Genomic DNA, 17,780 nt, shown 5'->3' on the forward strand with positions numbered 1-17,780 from the left:
CTAAAAATACAAAACTTAGTTGGGTGGTAGTGGTGTGTGCCTGTAATCCCAGCTTACTTGGGAGGCTGAGGCAGGAGAACTGCTTGATCCTGGGAGGCAGAGGTTGCAGTGAGTCAAGATAGTGCCACTGCACTTCTATCTGGGCAACAGAGTGAGACCCTGTCTCAAAAAAATAAACAAAAACAAAAACAAAACAACAACAAAAACAAAACCCTACAGTGAACCTTTATTTATTTTTTGAGTTCTTCTCCTATTTTTTGTTTTTTTAAATTTGGCTCTTCTCTTCCACATACGAGTGCCTGTGGACACAGCATTGTCCTTGTGCTGTCCCTATTTACAACAGTAAAACAACAGCTACCATTTCTTGAGGGCTTATATTTGGCTTTTTATTAACCCTGTCTGTTTTAAACCTTATGGTAACTGAGGTTGGTATCATTGTTCCCATTTTACAGATGAGTAAACTAAGGCTTGTGCAATGTTAACTGAGCTGCAGAGAGGATATATCACAGCTAATAAATTAGAGGGTCAGCATTCAAACCCAGGTCTTCCTGAATGCAAAGATTTGTGCAAGTAAACTCTGTGTTCTCCTCTGAGGTCGCTGTGGTGGGCTCTAGGCACTTATGCTACCCCATTTGTGTCAGAATACAGCATGTGAACACACATGTCTATAGACTTTAAAACCCAAATGTTTACTTATTGCTATCTAAGTTCCAGACACACACCATAAAAGACACACATCTTAAAAAATAAATTGGAAGGACAGGTCAGAATTCTCCCTAAGTAAAAGGTAGCAATTATGAGAACTTAGCTCATCACAGCCTCCATCTCCTGGGCTTAAGTCATTTTCCTGCCTCAGCCTCCCAAGTAGCTAGGACTGTAGGTGTGCACTACCACATCCAGCTAATTAAAACAAAAAAAAATTTTTTTTTTTGGTAGAAACAGCATCTTGCTATGTTGACCAGGCTGATCTGGAACTCCTGGCCTCAAGCGATCCCCTGTCTCAGCCACCCCAAATGCCAGGATTTTAGGCATGAGCCACTGTGCCTGGTGTGACAGGTACGATTATCCCCATTCTACAGATCAGGGAACTGAGAAGTGATTGCTTAGTGAATAGATTTCTTGGGCTGAATAGATCAATAGAGACTTGCTGATACATAATGTGCTAGGCATATTTGGTGGGATAGGTAAGAAGAAGTAGGCCTTGCAACTAGCCATGCTATGACTTGCAATTCAATTGGATCACGCCATATTTACATGTCTAATTTCTTTCCTTAGACTGTTAGCGCCTAGTGAGCAGGAGCACTGTCTTCTATGTCTCATGCTCTTCCCCCAGCTGACTTAGGGTTGGTACAGTCTCCATCCTCAAACTCTTTCCTGACTGTGTGTGTGTCTAAAGCATGTGAGTGGCTGTAGCTGCGAGCGCAAAGGCACGGAACAGTGTGTGTTGAGCATTAAAATCTTGCTCACTTTTGACTCCAGGACTCCTTTTCCCTTCCTTTCTAGGGGCATGAAAGTATGGTGAAAAAACCAGGATTGTTTTCTCAAGGCAAGTTTTAGTAGGCAATTTCAGTCGCAGTTGAATCTCTTCTGTTTCTCCAAGGACTGGGCATTGCCAGCCCTGCTGTAGCTGGTTGAAGGGGACCAAACCTCTCAGGAAGACGGACTTGGTTCCGTTTGACCAGCCAGAGCAGGGGGCATCTTTCTTCTGAGGTGACTGCAGCCTCTAGTGTGCAGGTACCTTGGTGTGTCTCAAGCATCAGTTGTCTAAACCTGTAATGCAAAAAGAAGCAGCATTAGCATCTATCAAATGCCAAGAGCTTGCCTTGTCCAGAATGTCCTCTCACATGATTTGTACATACATCTCATATGATTTGTACATACAAATCATACATAATTTATATTTCGCATTGCATGACTTCAATTTATTTTTTTCTTTAATCTTCATTCTTTTTTCAAATAGAAACATCATGAAGAACAAATACGATATAGAATTATAGAATATGGAAAATGACAGTATGCTGTAATGCGTCCTCTTCCCATTTTCCAAAAGAAATGTAACATTTTGGCATATATTCTCTGAATGCTTAACATTTAAATTTCTTTAAATTTTATTTTTAATTCAAATATGATATAGTTATACAATAATATTTATAATATGTAAGTGATGGTACATAGTGGTAAAACCAAAACCCGTAAACAACGATCTACTTTTTTTTGTTGTTATTTTTTGAGATGGAGTCTTGCTTTGTCACCCAGGCCGGAGTGCAGTGGCGCGATCTCAGCTTACTGCAACCTCTGCCTCCTGTTTCAAGTGATTCTCCTGCCTCAGCCTCCTGAGTAGCTGAAATTACAGACACCTGCCACCATGCCCGGCTATTTTTGTATTTTTAGTAGAAATGGGGTTTTGCTATGTTGGCCAGGCTGGTCTCAAACTCCTGATCTCAGGTGATCCACCCATCTCAGCCTCTCAAAGTGCTAGGATTTCAGCCCTGAGCCACCGTGCCTGGTCCAACGATCGACCTTTTAAAAAGAACTATTTTTTACTGTTTTATACTACTGCTTTCTTTGTACTGAATGCTTTTTCCAATGTATTTCTTTATGTTTCCCCCCAGAGGTAGCAATCACACTGAATTTATTTTTTCTTATAATTTTAATATTTTTCTTTATATTTTTTATCATTTATGCATATATTTCTAAACAATATATATGCATATTTTAGTGTATAACGGCATTGTATCATAGGTATTGTTTTGTGACTTGATATTTTCATTTAAAATGATATTTGCAAGATTCATCCATATTGATGTGGTAGCAGCAGTTTATTAATTTTCATTGCTTTACGGTTTTCTACTGTGTGGATATACCGTAATTTATTTATTCTCCCAGCCATAGACATTGAGGTTGTTTGGTTTAACAAGAGGGTAGCATTGACTAAACTGTTTCTCAAAGGAGGTGGGGAAATCTTTGATTCCTGCAGATTTTAAAGGAGAACTCTGGATTTGTATGTTGGCCTTATAAAAGAATGGCAACACTTACTAGCCCAAAACATCTGGAAGTAGGGCTCAGAAATTAGTGCTATAACCTGCCCTTTGGGTGATTCTGATGCAGCTCAAGTTTGAGAACCACTGAACTAACAGGAGACCCACTGGTTTCTCTCTGTTTCTAGGGAGCTGTGAGCTGGGGGAGAGAGCTGACTAAGAAGAAGACACTCCCCAGAAAGGTGGCCTGCCAGTCTTCACAATGTATGGGAGCAGGTGGGAAAAGAGGTAGGCAGAAGGATAGTTTGAATGACGTTAGAAAATTGTCCTCCCTTGGGGCTAGGCATTGCAGCCCTTTTATTTCCTCTTCCTGACGAAGACAAGTAAAATTAAGTGGCATGCCTGTAGCCTTGGAGTCACACTTATCTGGGTTCAAATCCTAACAATGCTTTCCTGGCTCTTTTGCTTCTAGGAAGTTACAGAACATCTTTTAACCTGAGTTTCTACATCTGTACAGCAGGAGAAGGTTGTATCTACTCTGCCTACTTGTTGCAAGACTTAATTACGAGGAAGGAAAGGTGCACTGCATCCCTAGTGGGCACCATGGACAGTGTCAGGGGTGTGGGAAAGTCCTACAGACAATCCTGAGTGCTTTGGAGGCCAAGAATTTCACTCTCAACTCCAGCCTGTCCTTTACATGTTTCCCTTCCTCAGCTGCAGGTGTTTGCATTTCATCACTGAAATTGTTGAAACTGCTGATCAGGAAACACAGAACGAGTTTAACCAGCCAAGTCAACTTCTGCAAGATGGACTCCAGCTTGGGAGCTCTGTATGGAATAAATAAGATATTCCAGACATCAAAGCACTCGATAAGGCACTGTAGAAATGACAACGAGGTAAAAGCCCACAGTGATGGTGGTGGTGAGAAAGCAGGGCACCACAGAACATGGCTTGGTCCTAGAGTGGTCTGTGCAGGGTTATGCTGAAGCTTCTCTCTTGGCTTGTCCTCTCCTCCTTGGTGTGTGTCCTCCCGGCCCCAGAGTCCTGGTATCTTACCTTCTTCCTCCTCCTGCCAGTGACATAGCTGTCTTGAAGCTACTGCCTGCCAGCTCTTCCACTGGCTAACCTCTGCTCCTTCTCCAGCTCCTCCTGGGGAGCAAGGGAGCAGGCAGCTGTGGGGGCAGAGGGCAGCCCGATGGTCTGAAATCAGGACTGAAAAGCACATGTGTACAGCTTGCCAGCCAGAATAACAAACCTCTTTTTGTGCAGTTTCTTCAATTCTGGACACTTTCTCCCACCATCTCTCTCTTCTCTTCTTTACTCACATCCTGCCCCACCCCCAGCAGCACAGCCACCCATACAACATACCCCCAGCTTCTGAGCAGAGGACATGAAATTAATCTCCAGGGTAGGAAAAGGAAGTGTATCATTAGAACTGGTATGATTTAGGAAAGGGAAAATGTCATTGGAAAGAAGCACAACCTTGAGCTATCTGCCTGTTTTACGGACATGAAGACCAAAGATTTTAGAATGAAGGACAGTAATTTTCATTGGAAAACATAATGTGCCATAATATGTCGATGTCAGAGACTTTATTTCTTCACAGCGCCACTATCAAAAAAGTCAGGTTTCTCAACCTTAGCATATTGACATTTTGGGCTGGATATTTCTCTGCTGCGTGTTGGAGGGTGGGGGGGTGGGGGGGTGGCTGTTTGGTGCATCGTAGGATGTTCAGCAGCATCCCTGGTTCCCAACCCCTAGATGCCAGGAACCCCCAAGTTGTGACAATTGAGAATGTCTCTAGACATTGCCAAATGCCCCTGGGGAACGACATCGTCTCCAACTGAAGGACCACTAATCTAAAGTGAGAAGCCTGTCCCATCTCTGGTAATTTACCGTGTTCTTCCAAGTTCCTTCCACCCCCCCGAAAAGTACAGGTTTTATGCCCTTAAAGGCCACTAGATAACTGTCTGGTTTCTGGAAGAGGTGGGAGGCTTGTGTCACAGGTGTTACTGAGCCCAGTTGGGGCAGTGGGGAGCCTTGGCCCAGTGCTGTGGGTGCTGTCGCTTCTGAGGGCAGGGGGCCCCTCATTGCCAGCTGCTCTGCACTCCTCTGCCATCTCCTGTGCAAACGTGGTGCATCCTTCCTTCTTCCCTCCCTTTCCTCCTCTCCCGTGTCCTTGTTCTGCTGCTGCTCAGTTTCCTTTGACAGCCCTGTCTTGTGCATCTTGGCACACTTCGGTTTCCTTTTGTGGTTTTGCTTAGGAACTCATCGTGTAAACGTAGTGTGGTCCCAGCTGTAATCTCTCACATGCACTCACCCTAAAAACAAGGAGTCAGAGCTATGGGATGCAGGAGCCATCCTGGAACGGGGGTTTAAGTGAGGGAGGGAGGCCCCTTCATCCTCCTCCCTTGTTCTGAAACTCTTTGTGGAGGGATGGCATGAGCCTTGGGTGACTGCAGCCTCCCCTCCTGCTCAAGGCTTCCCTCTGTAGATTCAGCACTTTCTTGGTGTGGGTTCAAGCCCTTTGAAGTCACAGCTGGGAACACAGGGGTTTAGGAAAGAGAGGAGAAAGGAACTTGCCCATTAGTTGAGTTAATCGCTATTTTAGCATCTCAAGGCTTTTCCTCAAACAACCTTGCCGAGTCCATTTGTGACAGGGTTGTGGTGCGAAGTGGAAAGGGCAGCAGAGCAGAGTCAGGGGACTGTGACCCAGGATGAGTTACTTATTATGGTTTCCTGAACCTCACTCACAGCATCTGCCTCAGTACAGTGCAAGCCCTGAGAAATGCACATGATACACATGGCTTGAAAGAAATTATGATTCTGTTTAGTTCGTAGAAACCTCTCATTTCAGGAGCAATATGACCAGAGGAAGGAGCTGGGAGGGTGGGGGCTGACTCTGTTAAAAACCTTTGGGGGAAATGCCTTTCCTCACCAGGCTAGCCAGAGGAGCCAGGTCTGGGAGACTGGCCACAGTGGGGACTGTGGAACAGCAGTCAGTATACCTGAAACCGTGGGCTGAGCAAGCACACCTCAAGAAGGGAATAAAGGGGTGTTCAGGAGGAGCCTAGATGGGATTCAGAGGCTCTTGCTTCCTTGGTGAGGGATATATTTGCTGGCACAAAGCCCTGATGAGGAAGAAGGTCCCCAAGCCTGTGCTCTGGGTGGTACCCTGGGGCCAGCGAGGAGTCACTTGCCGAAACCACACACTTCCTTACATTCCATAGCAAAGTAATCCATATGGGGATATAAAGAAGCATGTGGCCTCGGGAAGCAGTGTCATCCAGAAGCAGCCCGCATCTCAGATGTGGGCCACTTGTAGCATCTTTCCTCCTTGCCTGGGTAGGAAACGCTTAGCGGGAAGAATCACTGGGATCTCAACTCATCCTAAATACCCCCCAACCAAACCATCCTGAAATAAATCTGTTGTGAGGAGTGGCAGTGCTGCTTGGGACCAAATCCTCCCTTACTGTTTGTTCACAGGTAAACAGCACCAAGTTTCCCTGGCTTATTCTCGTGCAGCTACAGTCGATCCAGTCCTTAGTTATTACTACTAATTAATTCACTGCTGCTGTTTTTGTGCATTTTGATGTAATCCTTTTTAAATGTTTGGGATCCAGTGAGGGGAAAATTAAAAAGAAGAGAGAATCCAACAGAGAAATTTTCCACATTCACACAGAGAGCCACTCATGCTTAGAAACACACTGGTCCTCCTGTACTTCCTACTGTATGTCTGTCTGTCTTGGGTGCTTGTTGATGGGCAGCAGCTGCCTGTGCAGCATTCCAAGCACACATTGTTCATTGTGGGAAGGATCCTTTTGTCGGGCTTCTGTTCCCCCTAGCCCATCACCTGCCCCACAGTCTGTGAGGCCTGAGCCACGGAAGGGTGAGGGACATTGGCAGCTGTTGAGTCACTCGGGGTCTGGACGGCCACCCTGACTGGAGGGATATGGGGTTTTGAACTTTGTGGTATCTGATTCTCTGCCAGAAAATGGGCAAACATATTCCAAAGGAAGAGTTGGCCCCCAAAAAAGGTTTGAGGCTCACAGCACTGGCTGGGGTGGTTAAAAATATTTAATCACAGTAATAAAAATAAGAGGTAACTTTTTATAAGTATGCTTTCTATAACAGGATCATTTCAGTGTTTTGCATATGTGAGCTCCTTGAATCCTGCCTACTCTATGAAATGTAGTGATTTTATCTGATTTTACGGATGAGAAAAATGAGGATAATAGAAATGAATTAATTATCATATTTGGGAATGGTACTTCTTTTAAAAAAACTAATCAGATTGGAGGCACAGTTTTGGATCAACCCATGGAGAGAGGCTTAGAAGGTTAAAAAAAAATGTTGAGAAGGAAGGAAAGGAAACACTATGGGTTTTTGACTTGGTGTACCTTTATCCTTTCTGCGACTTTGCACTTGGGGTGTTATTGATGGAGTTGGCTTAGAAACCATACTGTTTCTTAGGAAAATAGGAAAATGTCTCTGGCATCCAAGTCAAAATCTTTTGGGCTGACCTTGGGAATCATCCAATGGCTCATTTAATCCCATCCAATGGCTATATAAGCTTCTGCTCTGAAAACACTGTTTTCTCACATAGTCAAGTACGAGCTTTATAGAAGTGAGAGGTTGGGGCTACCCTTCCTCCTCTAAGTTTGGGGGCAGTGGGCAACCAAAAACACAGTATCGGGGGCTGATGTCAGGGAGGTAGCTTGGTCAAAGAAGGAAGGAGGTGTGGCTGTGCATCTAAGAAAATAAAAATGTCTCATTTCTTTCACAGAACCAGGGAACTTAAGAGCTGAGTAAATGTCCATTTTAACTAGTTACATCTGTCAGATGGAGATCCTCCAACGTGTTGGCATTTGAGTTGTGAGGAGTGAGGGTTTGCACCGATGAGAAGAACCATTAGTTTTATGTTCAAAGAACTAGAAAGAGTCAGCTTTAAGAGACTTGCTATTCATGAGCCAGGCTGAACTTTATACATTCATGAAGGAATACAAAAGAAAAAGATTTCCAGGGAAAAGATTTGAGACAGCCAAGACAGTGTAAACTATCTCATTAGACTGTCCCCAGCATTTGAATGAATTGGTTTGTCTTTTGCCAAGCCCAACCTTGTAGGGTGAAAAGATTTCTTAAAAGTTCACTGCAAAATCTGCAGGAGAAAAACAAATGTTAATAACCAATTACTTGACAATTCATGAGTCCAGGTAACTAAATTCTTATCAATTTAGAATGAATAGAGAATTTTGAAAGTGAGAGAAAGTTCGAAATGGGAATATCTGTGATGAAAGCCTTGTCTAAACCTTCTTCCCATTTTCCTGGACATCTAGCTTAAGATACAAGAAAGAAAAGTCATGGAACAGGTTAGAGAATGGAGAGAAAGGTAGACTGGAAAAACAAACTATGACGAAACCAACGTATTTCAGACAAGACAAAAATAGTAGGTAAAAAAATCTGGGATGGAGAACATAAAGACACATTTCTCTGTGCTTTGCATAGGGCAAAGGGCATCTATATGACAATTAGATGTGGGTTTTTTTCCAGATTATTTATTTAGTTTCCTGTCTACCCACATCTTTTGACTTTAGTAGGCACCGTTAATGGAAAGAATTAGGAGATGTGGTGTGTCACTTGGCCAATTGTGTGCAGGGTGATATTGGCCAAATTACCAGCTTTTGGTCCTCATTCCTATACCAGATCCCATGCTGCTTATCTGTAAATAGCAGTTGTATAACCCCAGCTGCCCACCAAAGAATGGGTTGAAGATTAATGAGATAACACATGTGAATATCTTGAGTTTCTTAGGAGAACGGACCAATGGTGATATAAAATGTCACTCAACAGGTTATTGAAAAAAAGATTTATTCCACACCCTAGCCCTGCCTCATAATCGGACAACTGCTCAAAACCCTTAAATTACTAACATATCCTTTCCCTTGTCCTGAGAAGCAAGTACCATTTAAAAGCGTCCCAGACTGAAGTAACAGTAAAAAAAGTAGCCTGAAAAGCATAAACAGCAATCATGGTTCTTTTTCAGTTTCTTTTGCTGAGTAGGGCAGTATTTGAACATAAATGACTCAACACATTAAAGAGACAGAAGGATGCTTATTTCCCATTAATGGTCCTTAGAAAGTCTATTGGATTTGGGTAAAACCAAGGACAGGTTGAGACTGAGAGAAGTCTGAGTAAGACAAATGCAATGTTGCGATCTTCAAGGTTGTTGGCTATGGAGGGTTGCAGGGAGAAACAGCCTGCCTTGGACATCTGTGACTTGAGCAAGCTACTTAACCTCTTTCAGCCTCAGCTTCCTCATCTGTAAAGTGAGACTGACAGTGCTTCCTCAACGGGAGGAATTAGATTTATGTAGTGTGCCATGAGCACAGTATTTGAAGTCTAATAAATCTCTATTACTATTATTAACATTATCTATTAAATATATACAATCAACATAATATTGATCTTAATAATTATATGTATTATATTAATTAATGTGTAATTAATATATTAATTAGTATTAATCTGGCAATGGAATCTACTTACTACATAGAAATCCTTATATTTGATCTACTTTAAAGGGTTTCATTAACATGACAATTGTTTTTATGTAAGGGGTTATTCAAAGATACTTGAGAATGCATAAATATTATCAAAAATATTCTTCCTACAATTTTGGTATGCTTTCAAAAAATATTTAAAAATATTTTCATATGTGTTAAAAGGATTTGTTAAAAAAAAAGGTATTCATCAGTATCATTTCTGACAATAATCATTACAGGTTCCGAATGTCTGGGATGCCAGTCTCATTTTTAGGAGTTTTGTGAAAGGATATATATGATGAGATGCTCAGACTGTCCCCTTACTGAGCACAGGGCATTTTCCCTCTGATGATAGATCTGATCTTAGTTTATCTGCCCTTTGCTGGATGAGGATAGAAAACCAGAATTCTCTGCAGAACAATCACCTGTAGCCACCTCTCTGAATTTCTAATACAGGCATCTTAGTTCTCCCTATTCCTTCTCTGCCCCTGGTGAAGCTTGGAAGTTTTAAACAACTGATACTAGCTTGCTAAAACCTAAACAGAATTGCATGCTTTTACGGGAATTAGAACCCCATTAGTGTCTGCAGAAGGTGTGGCCTGCACTGATGCACCCACTTCAAAGTCTGAGGACTTGTGACCTTAAGCACTGGTATCTATTCCTGGTGTTCTTGGTGGCTGTCCATGAAACAGAAGTGATTCTGCTGCTCACCAAGTAAAAGCCAAATTATTTGGGGCTCACCATCTTCTGGCTGAGGAGGTCGGAAATAAAGTAGAAGTCCCTCCTTTTAAGGCAAGCATGGGATAGTAAGTCGGGATGAGACTTTATTTTTTCTGGGGTTCAGCCAGCATGTCTTGCTATTTTTAGAGAACTGGCTAGTTCTGAATGTTGATTTGATCACAGGCAGGAGTCCCATTTAACTTCCCACAGGCAGCCAAGAGCAATGCCAGCTCCAAGAGCCCACCTTCTCTTCCTGCTGGCATTCTGCCACCTTCCCCAGAAGAGGTGAGTATCAGTGGCATTCCACCATCACTGTTGTCCTTGCCCTGCTTCTCATCCAGGAGAATTGGAGCTGGAACTTCAGGGGAGGGTGGGGTAAGGGGAGGAGAGGGAGCCAACATTATACTAAGCCATTTGTTTAGAGGATTCATGCTTACAACAATCTTGTGAAAGGCATTTGATAAAACTGTCGCAAGCAGGCTAAGTAAGTTGGAGACAGAGTGGCTAAGAAACTTGCCAAAATCAATCAGCAAGTAAATGGCAGACTTATGACTTGATGTTACTCTCTAACCCAAAGCACGCATTCATTCTAATATGCTGTATTTCCAAACCTTGCCTGATTCTTGGTGTCTCTGAGGCACTTATTAAAGTCCCCGCTCCCTGGTAGGAAGCAGTCCGCTCCAGAGCCACGGGATCAGAATCTTCAAGGTAATAGCTGGGGATCCATTTTTAAAGCAGTCACTCCTAGGTGACTTCTATGCTCAGCAAATTTAGGAAATAACAGCCCTAGGGCAGTTGCTTTCACTCTTGAAGGAACATTAGAATCCCAAGTTTCTATGCAGATTCTTCTGACTTGATCTGACAGACACTGAGATAAGTGATCTGGGTCAGGGCCCAGGAACCTGCATTTTTGCACAGCACCGTCCTCCCCACCCCCACCATTTTATTCTGTTACAAGTGGCCAGAAGACTTTGAAAAACATTGATCCAAAAATAAACAAGAAAGAGGGATATGGATTCTATAGTAATAAAATCATTAATCCTGGAAAGGACTCACTTCACAACAGTCCAAAGAAAATTACTTAGTTTGGATTAAAGGATGAATTTCTGCAAACATGGTGATAAATGGTTAGATCCAGAAACAGGGTGATCCCTCTGTACAGTGTGAGTAGTCAACATCTTAGTGACAGGAATGCTAGAGCTGACCACTAATATCTAACCTTCCCAATATTCCCTAGGCTCAGTTTCCATCAGGAATATTCCTTTTCCTTTGCCCATCTTCACTAGTTAAAATTCCTTTCTTTAAGGCTTAGTTCAAAAACCACTTTCTTCCCAAAGTTTTCTCTCAATTCTCTTCCTCTTCTTAGTTCCTATGTCTGTAATTAGACATACATCACATCATATCTAGCAGTGTAATTCCTCGCGTACCTGTAATACATCTACATCTCTTCTCCTAGAGGGCCAGCACTCTGCTTCCTGTTTGATTTCTCCACCATCTGCCAAAGGCCTTTTGCACAGTAAGGGTCAGGCGGATAAAGCCACCACCACTAACACCACCCTTACAGAGCACTTTACAGTGTGCAGGTCCCGTTTTAAGCATTGTAACAAGTATATTAGACATATTTCTATTGTACAGGTGGAGGGAACAAGGAACTGAGAGGTATTTTTTTGTGGACGGGTCTCTTTTACAAACTCTAGCTCTGTAGATGATCAGCATGTACGGAGATCTGAATACTGTGGATTCTGGGAAGAGGTCCTGAAAACCTCTTAACCTTTTAATTAATTTAGTATATCAGAATCACGGGAATGGATGGCTGCAACCCCCAGAGTTTCTGATTGAGGAAGCCAGGGTAGGAACTGAGAATGTTCATTTCTAGCATGTTCCCAGGTGATGCTGATGCTGCTGGTCTGGGGCCCACACTCTGAGAACCACTGCTTTAGGTCAGTGTTTCTGATGCTCTGCAATTTGAGGGCAAAAAAATTGGCCCTTATATTCTGAGCTTCCTAAAAGCAAAGAGATGAGGGAGAGGAATAGAAACCACACAGAAGTTAGGAAGGTGTGAGCCCTTTCCAAGGGCATGGCTGTAGGTGCATTCACTGATGAGGGTGCGGACAGGCAGTCAGCACTCCAAAGAGAGGGAAACGCTGCTGGAAATCACTTAGTGCTTTTGGCTTGAGCAGTTGCTTGCCACCAGGAATGATTTCATTGGTTTCCAAAATTTACCAATAAGCCTTCTGTGAGTTTTGGTGAAGAATGGGTGTAAAATGAGATGAGTGTTTTTCTTGAGAAGATAGCCCAGCAGAGAGTTCTCTAACTCACTTGACTTTATATCACATTTGTAGAGGGATCATAAAGATAATATAATACAATGTATAATACAGAATAATGATGAGGGTTTTTATTACAGCTCCTGAAGCTGTTATTTTTTTAAAAAATTTTTACCTGCACTTATTAAATTGAGTGAGGATTAAGAATTGCTCAAGGTCCAGGGACCAAGTCAGTAGCATGGGGTTCTTGTCCTAGTTTTCCAAATAAATGCATTGCTCAGGGACTTAATTTCTTAGTGGAATAGTTAAATTCTCTTAGTGGGGACATCTATGCGGTCATCCAAAAACCCATCCCCGTGCAGCAATTGAATATTTGAGATAAACTACATATTAAAAATAAACTCCTTTGAGTTGCTTGAGAGCAAAGTTCAACAGAAACTCAAAATACTTTGCCAAGGCATTCAAAGGGCAAGCCACACGTTCAAGGTCACATGCCGTCAGGTTCTCATCCATCTCTCCTGACACTGGTAGCTCTTCTTCAGGTAACTGACCAGCCCCTTCAGGGATTACTTTGAAATCTCTCCCTTCAGTGTCCCTCTGTCTTCCAGGCCCACCCTCCTCCCCCTCTGCCTTTGCGTCAAGCCCCAGCACCCAGAAGCAAGTCCACTGTCAGTACTGGCCAACAAGTCATTCCATGCACTGAGCCTGGCGGTTGGGGGCTTTTCTCTTATTCATTTCCCCACGCCTGGCTCTGCCTGTCGGATCTGGACTCCAGCTGTCCTCCCCCGCCTGTCTGAGATGCAGAACTTGGAGCTTCACCTGCTTCTACAGACGCTGCCTTGCTGGCTTCAGATGACAGAAGCACATCGCCCGCAGGGCTTCCCAAAAATTCACAAAGAAAGAAAGACAGATGGGCAAGGCAGGAACGGCCAGAGGACGATTAGAGGAGAAAGCAGCGCGCAGGGAAAGCTCAGCACATACCTGGGGAAAAGTTGCAGGCGGGTCCCTCCTCCTCGCTGGGCTTTCTTCCTCAGCAGGCGTCGGCCCCCACTGAGGTGTTTAGGATGTGGGTAGTTATTTACTTATTTATTTATTTTCCAGAGCTGGCAGTGTTGGCTCGCATTTCTATGCCTTCCTGTCAGAATTCTCTCAAGGAAACGGCAGCTGGTGAGCTCAGAAATGTCAGTCAGAATCTTGGCCTAGTTTGGGGCCTTGAAGATTCTTACAGAAAGTTAAAAAGGTTTCTGGGCCAGTGTCTCCTTTGGGTTTTCCCTCTTTTGCTTCTCACCTTTTCCATCTTCTATTTTTTCTTTTTTTTTTTTCATTTTACCCCAGTAGCTAGCTACTTAAATTGCCTGCTTCTGTCTTTCTGATGGTCCCCTCTTGGGTACGGCTGTGGCTCTTCTTTTGGCTCAGTCTAACAGCCTGGTGATTTTCTAAGCATTCAGATCAGTACTTAGACCCTTATTGCTTATTTCATCTTCTTACTTATTCCCTTTTCCCCTTTCCTCCCTCTCCTTTCACTGTTATCTTTGTGATTGTGACCCTTCTAATCACACACAAAGAAATCATCTTCATCTGTCCTTTATGTGCATTTCGTATCCTCACCGAATAGGCTGTCATTCCCCTATTTGTGCCCTGTCCACCCATTTCTCCTTCATTCTTTAGTTCCGTCACTTGTTCTCGCTTTACCTTGGACTTGGGTCCTGTCCAGATGTGACCTAGCTACAGATCTGATCTCTCCTCTCCTCTCCTCTCCCCTCCTCTCCTCTCCTCTCCTCTCCTCTCCTCTCCTCTCCTCTCCTCTCCTCTCCTCTCCTCTCCTCTCCTCTCCTCTCCTCTCTGTTCCTCGGGCAGTTTCATTCCCTGCCTCCTCTTGTCTCTGCTCTCTGAAGGGGAGCCTCCTCCTTTTGTACTCCCCAGCCCTCTGCCCACCCCCAGCACACTCTCCCACCTGTTTGTGTCTTTTAAGGCACTTGGTCCTGTCCATGCCTTCTGTCCACCTCAATCACCCCAGTGACGGGCCTCTGAAAGCTGTTAAATTACACCTCTTCAGCTGTCCCATTGCAAGGAGAAATGATCTCTGCTAAATCCTTTTTCAGATAGGCAAATCTATATTAATGCCTCTGTTGATGGAATATACTGAAATGATGCATGTGTTATTTTAAAGAGTAAGAACATTAATTTTTTTCAAATGAATGAATCTCTATCTCTTGATACTGGGTTCCTTTTAGGTTGTATCAGTATATATGACCTCAGATACAGCTCTTTAAACTTGTTAAGTTATTTGGGCCATTTCTCAAGTGGGAAGTAGTTACAGTGGAGTTATGGTAAACGTGGGTGGTGTGGGACTTGACTGCATGCTCGATAACGTGTTTAGTGACTGCCTGTCAAGTCACAGTGTACCATATTAAGCACTAGACATAAGTTGTTGATGTTCCCTGCTCTTGAGAGACTTACAGGCTCTTTTGGGGATAGGACTTGAATCTGGAGGAAATATATGCACAGATATATACACATATATAAAATATAATAATTACAGACTGATAGAATGGAAAATAAGCACTATTGGCATTCGGAAGCAGAGATTAACAAGTGGTGGGCCAGGTAGTAAAAGCTTCGTGGAGGAGATGGGTTTCAGCTAGGTCGTGAATGATAGGGAGAGCTTATATACATGGAGAGGGAGGGAAGGGCTTTCTCAGATGTGGGAACAGCTTGAGCAAAGACATAGAGGCAGGGATGTGCAGAGTGTGTTCAGGAAATACTGATGAACCTGTGGCTGGATCCAATGCTTTGTGAAGGGGTCAGCCTGGGGAAGGCCTCGGGCACAAACAGCCATTCTGGGAAAGTATACTCATGGTAGGAGATGGCAGTGTTTTAAAGAGTTCCTTTAGACCACACAGTTACAGATAGCTATACTTAAAAAGAGTAGTGCTATTCTGTTCTGATATGGTTTATATAAATGCTACGAATTTGGATGGTTTGATAATTATTATGTGAATAATCATGGTCTGAAATTTGTTGCTATTGAATATTCAGAGAGAAATAGACATTTCTCTCCAATCCTTAGAATATTAAGTCTTTTTATTAATATTTTTTTCTGGCATTTGTTACTGAAGGTCTGCTGTTATAAATGTAGAAAACTGCTAGCCCCACTCATTCACAGTCTATCACTGGTTCTGTCTCCCTCACACAGTTGGCCCTAAAGTCTACTCAACATCACTTTTTCCACTTACTGAAAACTTGATTCCACCTTGGCTGGATTATGCATTTGTTATGGGTCTAGACACACTTTAACATGTCTTTATCCTGTTTAATTTTTTTTTTTTTTTTTTACAATTTCTTTTTATGGAAGTCGAGAATTCACAACACTGTAAACTTCTGGAGGTCAAGTGTATACTTATTTCGATTTCTTCTCTTGTTTGCAGCACAATATAAGGACACAGTGGCCTCCCAATGAATGGTTGCTAAAATCAAATTGGATCAAAAGGTTCACTAAAACACTAAAACTCTACAAGAGAATACAAAATACAAACCCAACGGCCACATTACTAAACATCTTCTGAATATTGTGTCAAGCCTTTAGTTCTTCTGAGATTTTTCTAGGGTCAAAAGAGGGAACTGATGTTAATTTAATAGTTTATCTATATATAGGATTGTACTTTAGGTTTTCAAATCACAAATCATGCACTATTTTGGGTGGGTAAGCCAAAGGTATTGATACTCAAATTTGGAAGATGAAGAATGAGGGAACTCGCTGAGGGCCACATGGAAAAAAATGAGATCATCTACTGAAAAATATGGGATCAAATTCAAGACTTAGGATTTCTAATTAAATGTTTTTTTCACCACAGCACCTTTTAGGTCAGAAATTTTGACTTCCTGGTAAAGAACTACTTTTGTTTTCTCTAAATTCTTATGTAAATCGGGTTGGTTTTAAAATGATGCAACTTGATGAGTGAAGTATTAGACGTGAATGTGAGGAGTGGGTCTTCCTGAGATCTTTCCCCAGTGAGATGATCTTCCCTGTGGAAATCTCCAGAAGCCAGGGAAAAGGTTAAATTAGAGCTGGTCCTAAGCAAGAAGTATTCTTCAGGAAAATCTTACTTAGTTACTTACTTGGTGTGTTAGGGATCCAAGGCCCAGTTTAGCAGTGAGTCTTGCCCCCCGTCACAGAACCAGCATCTCCTGACTCGTTGGTAAGTGTGCTTTGTATCACACACAGGCATCATGATTGCCTCCTGTTTGGTCATGAGCCTCCTGAAGAGCCTTCTCTTCCCCAAGGCCACCACTGGGACAGGGTGAAAATAGTGAAGGGAATACTCAGGTTGCCTTATTTGTGGCTGAAGGCCATCTCTTAGAGCCCTACAATAGTGAGCAGAAACTAGATGAAAAAATTCCATAACTGTGGTGGCGTGGGGGAATGCAGAAAACAGACTGCTCCATGTTAAAAATCGTTTTAATGCTTTATAGTGGGTTCAGCCACTGACTTTCATAAGGGTGATAGTAATAATAGTGAAATCATGGGATGGTAATAATAAATCCTTTCAGATGCTGCCAGAACTACATATCACAGGCTTTAGATGCCGGTGGGCAGCTGCTTGGCTAAATGTGGCCCCCAGTTGTCAAGGAGAGACCCACCCCAAAACAGGAGAAACAAGTCAACAAGTATTTGCAGGGCACACACAGGGCAGAGCCCCTTGGAGGTGAAGGCTTCAATTTAGACACCATCCCTGCTTTTAAGGAATTAGCAATTTGAAAATGTGCTCAAAATGTCGAGTTTGACATAGAGGCATGTATGGCTCCACAAACTGGCTTGTGTAGACCAGAGATAAACTAAAGTATCATGTGCCCTAGCTGGTTATCCTGCCTCTAACCAATGGTTGACAGTTGTCAGTGTTGTGGAGTTGGATATCCTTGAAGATAGTGTCAGCAATAAACTTCTGTTAACTTTTTTGTTTCCAAGATGGTTTAATTTCCTTGAACTAGAAGGCAGGATTTTGCTACTGTGTAATTGCCAGAAGTCATTGACTCTCACCTTAATGTCCTCTTCTAAAATCCAGAGATAATAATAACCCAGCCACCTCTCCTGCTAGCTTGTTTGGAGGATTTAAATGAAGTAACTTCTTTGGTTTGTGTGTTGGTTGTTTTAGTTGTCCTTTGAGTGGGTAAGGAGTAGTGTGATGAAGGCACAGAGATTAGTTTGGGTTTCATGAAGGTGGATTCAGCAGTAGATGGAGTATGAGACATTTGCCCACAATTATACATTTTAA

The 17,780-nt window shown here is 42.8% G+C and overlaps 3 long non-coding RNA genes and 2 other non-coding genes across 5 annotated transcripts; 2 read left to right on the plus strand and 3 right to left on the minus strand.

The window, feature by feature from the left end:
• Positions 1 to 1,232: 1,232 nt before the first annotated feature.
• Positions 1,233 to 1,624, plus strand: LOC144340342 (uncharacterized). Its single transcript, XR_013416342.1, has 2 exons — positions 1,233 to 1,343; positions 1,504 to 1,624. It is a non-coding gene; the product is annotated as an uncharacterized LOC144340342 (long non-coding RNA).
• LOC144340341 (uncharacterized) lies at positions 1,537 to 14,397 on the minus strand. The gene is made up of 2 exons (XR_013416341.1): positions 13,489 to 14,397; positions 1,537 to 1,770 (listed from the first exon to the last, which is right to left on the minus strand). It is a non-coding gene; the product is annotated as an uncharacterized LOC144340341 (long non-coding RNA).
• Positions 1,593 to 1,711, minus strand: MIR133B (microRNA mir-133b). The gene is given in 1 exon segment (NR_032404.1): positions 1,593 to 1,711. It is a non-coding gene; the product is annotated as a microRNA mir-133b (primary transcript).
• LOC114677592 (uncharacterized) lies at positions 3,109 to 4,548 on the plus strand. Its single transcript, XR_003728950.2, has 2 exons — positions 3,109 to 3,266; positions 3,451 to 4,548. It is a non-coding gene; the product is annotated as an uncharacterized LOC114677592 (long non-coding RNA).
• Positions 6,172 to 6,257, minus strand: MIR206 (microRNA mir-206). The gene has a single exon (NR_032448.1). It is a non-coding gene; the product is annotated as a microRNA mir-206 (primary transcript).
• Positions 14,398 to 17,780: the final 3,383 nt, after the last annotated feature.

This window comes from Macaca mulatta, chromosome 4 (genome assembly GCF_049350105.2).
Source record: "Macaca mulatta isolate MMU2019108-1 chromosome 4, T2T-MMU8v2.0, whole genome shotgun sequence".
Taxonomy (NCBI): domain Eukaryota; kingdom Metazoa; phylum Chordata; class Mammalia; order Primates; family Cercopithecidae; genus Macaca; species Macaca mulatta.